Source organism: Macaca mulatta, chromosome 11 (genome assembly GCF_049350105.2).
Source record: "Macaca mulatta isolate MMU2019108-1 chromosome 11, T2T-MMU8v2.0, whole genome shotgun sequence".
Taxonomy (NCBI): domain Eukaryota; kingdom Metazoa; phylum Chordata; class Mammalia; order Primates; family Cercopithecidae; genus Macaca; species Macaca mulatta.
In genome coordinates, this window is record NC_133416.1 from 117,268,374 (window position 1) to 117,277,713 (window position 9,340).

General features: G+C 45.8%; 1 long non-coding RNA gene across 1 annotated transcript in view; it reads left to right on the forward strand.

The window, feature by feature from the left end:
* The window catches only part of LOC114671075 (uncharacterized), a 29,848-nt gene extending 20,508 nt beyond the window's left edge, over positions 1–9,340 (forward strand). The window contains exons 2-5 of the long non-coding RNA XR_003720979.2: positions 27–219; positions 4,465–7,147; positions 7,345–7,478; positions 8,822–9,340. This is a non-coding gene — a long non-coding RNA (uncharacterized LOC114671075). The remainder of the gene's footprint in view (positions 1–26; positions 220–4,464; positions 7,148–7,344; positions 7,479–8,821) is intronic.

Consider the following 9,340-nt stretch of genomic DNA (forward strand, 5'->3'; position numbering starts at 1 on the left):
AATTATCTCCTCATTCTTTCATTCAGTCCACAGCTATAGAGCTGAGTGCTGGTGTGTGTGGTTCAGATTCTCACTGTGCTGAGAGTACCCAGAAGAACAAGTTCACTGGAGTTCAGAGCAGTTGGATGTGCGAGACTTTACTTGGGCAACCTGAACGGAGAAAGAGGGAATAAGGATGGCTCCCACAGAGCAGAAGGGCCTGCACCAGGAAGATTCCAGGTATTGTAGATATCTCGTTCTTTGTCTTATTCAGCATTCATTCCCCACTTCTTTTTTTTCCTTTTTCTTTCTTTCTTTTTTTTCTTTTCTTTTCTTTTTTTTTTTTTAAGACGGAGTCTCACTCTGTCACCCAGGCTCGAGTGCAGTGGTGCGATCTCATTTCACTGCAGTGTCCACCTCTGGGGTTCAAGTGATTTTCCTGCCTCAGCCTCCTGAGTAGCTGGGAAGGCGCGTGCCACCACGCCCGGCTAATTTTTGTATTTTTAGTAGAGATGGGGTTTCACCATATTGGCCAGGCTGGTCTTGAACTCCTGACCTCAGGTGACCCGCCCACTTCGGCCTCCAAAAGTGCTGGGATTAAAGGCGTGAGCTACCGTCCTGGCCTCATTCCCCACTTCTGAGAAGAGCATCTGGCTTTCCTTTGGAGGAGTCATTCCTTCCCCACCATCGGCCCTCAGGTCCTGCTTGGGTGCAGCTAACCCTACCCCCTGGTTCCAGGTGGTCACATGACCCAACTCTCATCAATCCCTCCCACCAGTGATTGTCTCACAGCTGGGCACATGACTAGATCAGGCCAATCAAGACCAAGGAGACTCTGTTCCGTTTGTGGGGCCTGTCTAGAAAGGGAAGCTCTCTCTCCATTGGATTTGGAGCAGTTAGGATGAAACCTGGAGCTGGTGGCTGGTTTGCTATCAGGAGCAGAAAGAGGATACTTGGAAATAAAGCCAACACGGTAAAGGGAAGAGCTGAGAGATGGAGGAAGAGTGACCACCCTGAGGGAAACCTTGGCGCTTCCCCAGCCAGTTGTATTGAAGTCCATGGCTTCTACGGATTTCCAGTTACGTAATCGAATCAATTGCCTTTTTTGCCTTAAGCCAGTTTCAGTTAACTTTCTGTCTTTTGCAACTGAAAGTTCAGACATACTTTGTTTCCTAGAGTAATGGAAAAAATGGACTCAGAGTCAAGAAGGACTTTGCTCTGCCATTAACCAGCTGTGTCCTTGGATAAATCACTTCATCTTCTAGATTCAATTCTCTAGAATGAAGGAAATAATACGTTCCTCTTGGGTGGCTGGAATAATTGAATGACCTCCTGTGGCTGGCAGTGCTTTGTGAAAGTGAAGGGGAAATACAAATGCAAGGGGTTCTTAGGAAATGGCAGAGATAATATTAGGAAAGAGGTTTCAGACGAGCTTAAAAGGATGGCGGGCTCCAAGGTAAACTCAGATGCAGTAGCAATCAGGTGGTGATGGAAGCCTGTGAAGTGGTGGCAGGTATAAGAAAGATCAGGGGCCTTTCTGGTCTACTCTTTCCTTTTCTCTTTGATAAATTTGTGAGACAAAGGAATATCACTGTAAGAAAAATGGCAGCACAAACGTGATGAGCACCATCAACTGACACTGACTTTAGGATCAGAGACAATAGGGAGTGGTGGGGACTGTGGTAGACTGGACAGTGCATGCCCCATTGTAAACAAGTAGCATTCCTCAGCTCCAGCCAATCTATGCCACACAGTATGGCAAGATTTTCTAATTTTTCTTTTTTTTTTCCTTATCTTTTTTTTTTAAATAGAAAAGTGGGAAATATCTTTTAATGTTTGAGTATTTTCTTAAAATTTTCCTTTTTTTTTTTTCTTTTTGAGACAGTTCCTCTGTTGCCCAGGCTGGAGTGCAATGCTACAATCTCAGCTCACTGCAACCTCTGCCTCCTGGGTTCAAGCAATTCTTCTGCCTCAGCCTCCCGAGTAGCTGGAACTACAGGCACACACCACCACACCTGGCTAATTTTTTTGAGATGGGGTTTCACCATATTGGCTAGGCTGGTCTCGAACTCCTGACCTCAAGTGATCTGCCCACCTTGGCCTCCCAAAGTGCTAGGATTACAGGTTTGAGCCAAGCCACCACATCTGGCCAGATTTTCCATTTTTTTGACTTAACATAATAGTGTAATAAAGAAATATGGCTCCCTTATTAACATAAACATAGTTTTTAAATATTCTTTTCGTGAAGTTAACTGTGTTTATTTAGCCATTTTCTTAGCTTTTGCGATCATGGTTCTTTGAGAATTTTCTTTGTAATTGCTGCAGTGAGCTTGGAGATCACAGATGTATATAATTTAAATATTACTTCTTCAGGTTTATTCTTAGAAGTAGTATTACTGAATCAAAAGTTCTCAATATTTCTCAGGGTATTGGAATTTATACATTGCCTATCAAAACTGTTGTTACTGAAATCTGCATTCATCAGTTCACAGAAATATGCAATCACAGACATCTTTAGATCTATGTCCAGCTGTGTTCATTTCACAAGTTAAGAAATGAAGCCTAAAAATCTGAACCCAGAAGCCAGACCTTCAGACTGCCAGTCAGTTTCCTCCCCCATCCACTCTGATTTATTAAGCAGTCAGGCTGGCCCTTCCTGACCCATCCTACACAGTGGCAGAGCTTTTGCTCCTCTACCTGCTGCAATCTACACTGGTCCCAGCCCCTCATCCAGCTCCCATGGGACGCCAAGCAATACGGAGGTTGGAGTCTGAGAAGCACAGAAATCTCCTGAACCCCACCACGAGTCCACACTAGGCAGCAAGTCCACCACAGGGTCGCAAACCACAAACTGGAAAGAGTAATTTTTCAAGGCAGCCTGGAAATCCAGATTTTTATGTAAAATTCCTCAATTTTATTTATTTTATTTTATTATTTTTTCTTTGAGACAGAGTCTCTCTCTGTCATCCAGGCTAGAGTGCAATGGCACAATCTCGGCTCACTGCAGCCTCCACCTCCCAGGTTCAAGAGATTCTCCTGCCTCAGCCTCCCAAGTAGCTGGGACTACAGGCACACACCATCATGCCCTGCTAATTTTTGTAATTTTAGTAGAGATGAGGTTTCATCATATTGTTCAGGCTGGTCTCAAACTCCTGACCTCTGGTGATCCACCCACCCTGGCCTCCCAAAGTGCTGGGTTTACAGACGTGAGCCACTGCGCCTGGCTAGAGACAGGGTTTCACCATTGTTCAGGCTGGTCTCGAACTCCTGACCTCAGATGATCTGCCTGCCTTGGCCTCCCAAAAATGCCTGAATTTTAAATGGTGGTTCTTTTTTTAAAATACCCTATGAGCCAAGTACAACTTATCTATCTAATTTAGCTAGTTTGTGGTCCCCTGTGTAGGTGCAGAGATGGATCTTGGGAGAATGAGAGGGTGGCTGGCAGGGAGATGTCCTTACAAGAGAACAAGAAACAGGCAGAGGGTTCACATCCTCTTCTGAAAACAAATGTGTAGCAATTCCATAAACTTTCCTATACATTTATTAAATCCTCACATCAACCCTGTGAGTTAGGGCAGGTTAACTCCATCATGCAAATGGGGAAACCAAGGCCCAGACACCAGCTAACCAGTAGCCCTTCAAGGCTGTGCTCTTTACTTCCTCACTGATGGAACTCAAGTCAGAGCTGACTTTGAAGATCACTAAGAAGCTCAAGACAATGCAAGGAAAATGAACACTTCTGCTTAAAGAACGCCAACCTGGCTTTGTTCCCCACTGCACCACTGGTGCCTTTTTAGTCTCCTTGCTTTAAAGTGAATGTGACCAATGGGCACCACTTTGATGATGTAGCAGCCATGGAGTGCACCGCTCACATCTCCCTCTAGAGAGTCTGTATGGCCGGGCTCAGTGGCTCATGCCTATAATCCCAGCACTTTGGGAGGCTGGAATCACTTGAGGATCACTTAAGGTCAGGAGTTCGAGACCAGCCTGGCCAACATGGTGAAACCCTGGCTCTACTAAAAATACAAAAATTAGCCAGGCATGGTGGCATGCGCCTGTGGTCCCAGCTACTCAGGAGGCTGAGGCATGAGAATCACTTGAACCCAGGAAGCTGAGGCTGCAGTGAGCTGTGATCATGTCACTGCATTCCAGCCTGAGCGACAGAATGAGACCTTGTCTTAAAAAAAAAAAAAAAAGAGAGAGAGAGTGAGAGTCTGCACGGAGAGCACGATTGACTCACAGTCCGCATTCCCACTCCTCTGGATCCACCAAGTTCACGCCAAGGCCATATTTCCTCAGATGGCTCCTAGCCAATGACAGCACAGCGGGGGTGGTAGCACAGCCCCACTGCTGCTTACCTGAGATTCATTCTACCAGTGACTTTGTTCAGGAAGCCCTCATCAGTCCAGTCAAAACTTTCTGAGACCTTCATTGCTATCTGCAGCTCCTCTTACTCACTCCTTCCTTCCCTGTCTCTTTCCCCAGGTGTTAACCCAGCATCCCAGTCTGAAGACGTCTGCCCTTTATCCTTCACAGGCATTCCCTTGATCCCCTGCAAGTCTGAGCCTGTCCTGGCATCTGCTTCCCAGAGGATCCAAATTTAACACAGATAACTTCCATTTTGTAGGATGAGATAATGAAGTCTACAACCATCCAAACTCACAATCATCTGTTGTCAAGGAAATACAGTTTCACATTGCAATGGTAAGGACCATGGGCTTTGGATAGACCAGGGTGTGAGTCCTACCCACCAGTGGTATGACCTTTAGGAAATGTCTTAGCCTGCCCTAACCCTCTATTTCTTCATCCATGGAATCAGTGATTCTTAAGTGGGAGCAATTTTGTTTCCTCCAGGACAGTTTGCAATGTCTGGAGACATTTTTTGGTTGTCACAACTAGGGGGAGGGGAATGGTTGCAACTGGCACCTAGTTGGGTAGAAGGCCAGGGACACTGCTAAATATCCTGCAGTGCACACAGCAGCCCCTCCACGACAAAGATTATCCTGCCCAAAATGTCCATAGTGTGGAGGTTGGAAAATTCTGTGTTAAATGGGGATGATACTAGTAAGCTAACTCAAATAACTATTGTGAGGACTCAGTGGGATCATGTGTTCAATATCCCTTGCCTTCCTTGTAAACTCCACAAGGGCAGGAACAAGATGATGTAGATAAATGTTCTGTATCATCAATGACTGGAACATAGAAGGTGTAAAGTAAATTATTAATTGTTGAAATATTTATCAAATGAGTGCAAATCAACAAATGTTAATTGTCATCATCATCGTCACCATTGCCATCTTTCCACCCCCTTACTCAGTGCCTGAGGCATAACAGGTCCTCAATCTTTGTTGAATGAATGCATGAGAAATGAAGGAATATTTACTCATTAACTACTTATCTGTGTGCTTTGGAGAGATATTGGAAACTCTTGAGAAATAGGCCTGGGCATTTCCTTTTTATTTGCAACAAGGAATTTTGTTCGTCAAAGAAATGACTTTAAAGGATTGAGACCGCTGCCAAGCCACAGAGTCGGAATCAAGGGGCCTGACTCAGAGTCATGGAGAGGTTAGGACACACATCTTGCAGGGCTTAGGCAAAAAAGGAAAATGGGCCAGGCTTTGTGCGAACTCACTGTGAAACAAGAGCTGTTTTCAGGGCCCAGGAACACACTCTGTCCCATGTTTAATTTCTTCCATCTGTCTGGTATCTGACCTCTGCTGCCCTTTAAGCCATTGCCACATATTGTCTGCGCACGTTCCCATATAAGGTGATCTCTCTCTCTCTTTCTCTCTTCCCTCTCCTCTCCTCTCTCTCGCCCCATCTCTCTCTCTCCCTCTCTTTTCCTCTCCCTCTCTCCGGTTAGCAACACTGACTTCCTCCACCCTGTTCGCCCTCTCTCTGCTTTCCCTGGCAGACTCTGCTGCGAGGATGGATGGCTGGAGAGCAGGAAGGGGCAGGGGTCTGCCAAGGAATGTAACAGGTTTATTTTTGTTCAGGCTGCATTCTTTGCCCAGCCTGCAGGCCCCAGCCACTTGGGAATGTCACATGCTGATAAGACAGTGGGGGTGACTGAGATCTGTGGCTCAAATCTGCAACACCCCAGGTGTGAGCCATCATCACAGAGTCGGGGAACTAAGGGTGGGAGGGGCAGGGACTCTGAGGTCATGGGACTTACCTGTTCCCATTGCCTTGTGTCTAATTCCTAGAAAGACAAGTTTGATCCTTCAGGGAAACAATTGCAGAAATTGAGATCCGTAACCACCTAAGCCCATCTCTGGGCAAAATCCAACATCTACAGGAGAGTGGAGAAGAACCAGGTGTCAGGGTGAAATTAACAGCTGTGTGACCTTGAGCAAGTTGCCTGACCTCTCTGACTCTCAGTTTCCTTCTTTGTCAAAATAGTATCAGTGAATCTGTTCTCTAATATATGGTGAAAATACCCTCCCTGAGGGCAGGTATTATTGTCTATTTTGTTTCCTGTTGTTTCACCATCACCTCAAATAGTGCCTGGCACACGGCAGGTGCTCAAATATGTGTTGAGTAAATTAAATGAGATAATACTTTTAAGTGCTCAGCACCCAAGAAATGAGAGCTGATTCAACAACACCCTACTCAATGACCACAGATATTTATTAAGCACCTCTTAACAGCCAGACCCTATTAGGTGCTGAGGACACAGCAGCAAATGAGACAGACAAGGCCCTTGCCTGCAGGGAACTTGCATTTGAATGGCAGAGATCTATAGTAAAGTAAGCTAAGGTCAGAGAGTACTAAGGGCTATGAAAGAAAATTTTTAAAGGATATTGAAGTGTGTTTTTCCAGCCTTTTGACTATGACTCACAGCAAGAAATATGTTTATCATGTGAACCAATGCACACATATGCATGTTTATTAAAAGGAAAAAAACAACTGTGGTGGACTGTCTGCACCAACATCTGCCAACAACTTCTCCCATTCATAGAATGCACATGTTGCTCCCCCATCAAGAGGTGGAGTCAAGGCTGGGCGCGGTGGCTCATGCCTGTAATCCCAGCACTTTGGGAGGCTGAGGGGGGTGAATTACTTGAGGTCAGGAGTTTGAGACCAGCCTGGCCAACACGGTGAAGGCCCCGTTTCTACTAAAAATATAAAAATTAGCCAGGAGTGGTGGCACATGCTTATAATCCCAGCCACTTGGGAGGCTGAGGCAGGAGAATCGCTTGAACCTGGGAGGTAGAGGTTGCAGTGAGCTAACATTGCACTACTGTACTCCAGCCTGGGTGACAGAGCAAGACTCCATCTCCAAAAGAAAAAGAAAAAGAAGTGGAGTCAAGACCCAGTGCAGAGGCTCACACCTATAAACCCAGAGGGAGGCCGAGGCTGGAGGATTGCTTGAGGCCAGGAGTTTGATACCTACCTGGGTAACAACAAAAAATAATAATAAAAAAAAAAGAAGTGGAGCCAGCTTCCACTTCCCTGTTTTTATTTGTTTGTTTGTTTTAGAGACAGAGGCTCACTCAGTCACCCAGGCTGGAGTGCAGTGGTGTGATCAAACTCAATGAAGCCTTAAACTCCTAGGCTCAAGTGATCCTCCTGAAACTGGCCCAACACTCCCATAGACTGTTCTTTTGGATAAACGTGGACATTGACCCTTCTGCTATTAACGCTGTATTTGTTTTATCTGAGGACCTTCAGGCCTCTCAAAAACAAGTACCCAAGCACTGAAATTCACCAGATCAGGGCATCGGATCCCTTCTTGCCCCTCCCTAGTTTTTGTTTTCCCACATGTTGTTACATTTCTTCCCTGCTATATAAACTCCTAATTTTAGTTGGCCAGGGAGTTGGATTTGAGTCTGAGCTCCCATTACTTCAGCTGCAGCACCCGATTAAATCCTTCTTCCTTGGCAATACTTGTCATGTCAGTGATTGACTTTCTGTGCGGCAAGCAGCAGGACCTAGTCTGAATCCCTGGTGTTTCAGTAACACTCCTGCCTTAGCCTCCCGAGTAGCTAGGACTACAGGCATGTGCTGCCACACCTGCTGATTTTTTCATTTTTTTGTAGAGATGGAGTCTCACTATGTTGCCCAGGCTGGTCTTGAACTCCTGGGCTCAAGCTCTCCTACTGCCTCAGTTTCCCAAGGTACTGGGACTATAGGCATGAGCCACCACACCCAGCCTCTCCTTCCCTTAAATCTGGGTGGCTCTTGTGATTTGCACTAGGCAATACGATGCAGTGGAAACAACTTTGTGCGTGTTCTGGGCTTCAGCCTTAAGGGAACTGGCAGCTTCCACTTTTGTGCTCTTGGTATCCAGAACCAGAAAGGAAGCTCAGTTCAGACAACTGAATGATGAGAGGCCACAGGAGAAGGAGAGCTTTCATATGAAGGAGAAGTGGCCACCAACACTAACATCCAGATCCAAGAGGGAGCCACCTTGGATGTTCTAGCCCCACATGGACCTCCAGGTGGATTCAGCCATATGAGTGATCCCAGGAGATACCACGTGGAGCAGAACTGCCCAGCTGAGCCCAGCTAACCCACAGACTTGTGAGAAAAAATGGTTACATATCAATAAATTTGGAGTAGTTTATTAAGAAGCAAAAAGTAAGTTGGGCATGGTGGCTCATGCCTGTAATCCCAGCACTTTAGGAGGCCGAGGCAGGCAGATCACTGGAGGTCAGGAGTTCAATACCAGCCTGGACAACATGGTGAAACCCCCGTCTCTACTAAAAATACGAAAAAGTTAGCTGGGAATGGTGGCTTGTGCCTATAATCCCAGCTACTCAGGAAGTTGAGGCAGGAGATTCGCTGAACCAGGGAGGTGGAGGCTACAGTCACCTGAGATTACATCACTGCACTCCAGCCTGGGCCACAGAGGAAGACTCCATCTCAAAAAAAAAAAAAAGCAAAAACATTTCTGACACAGTAATATTTACCCTCATTCTTGTGTGATATTTTCTGTTTTATTTCATTTCATTTTAAAAGAATGTTAATTGAGACCCACTAAATGGATTTCCATTCCCTCTAATAGGCCATGACCGACAGTCTGAAGAGCACAGTGATGGAGGGTGACTGGTGGGTTGGTTACTTTAAGTAAGAGGAACAGAAAAGACCTTGCTGGCTGGGCATGGTGCCAACGCAGGAGGATCATTTGAGCCCAAGATTTTGAGACCAGCCTGGGCAACATAGCAGGACCATTTTTCTACAAAAAATTAAAAGTTAGCTGGGCATGGTGGTGGGTGTAGTCCCAGCTACTCAGGAGGTTGAGGAGGATCACTTGAGTCCAAGAGGTCAAGGCTGCAGTGAGCCATGATCATGCCACTGCACTCCAGCTTGGATTAGACCCTGTCTCAAAAAAAAAAAAAAAAAAAAGAAGAAGAAG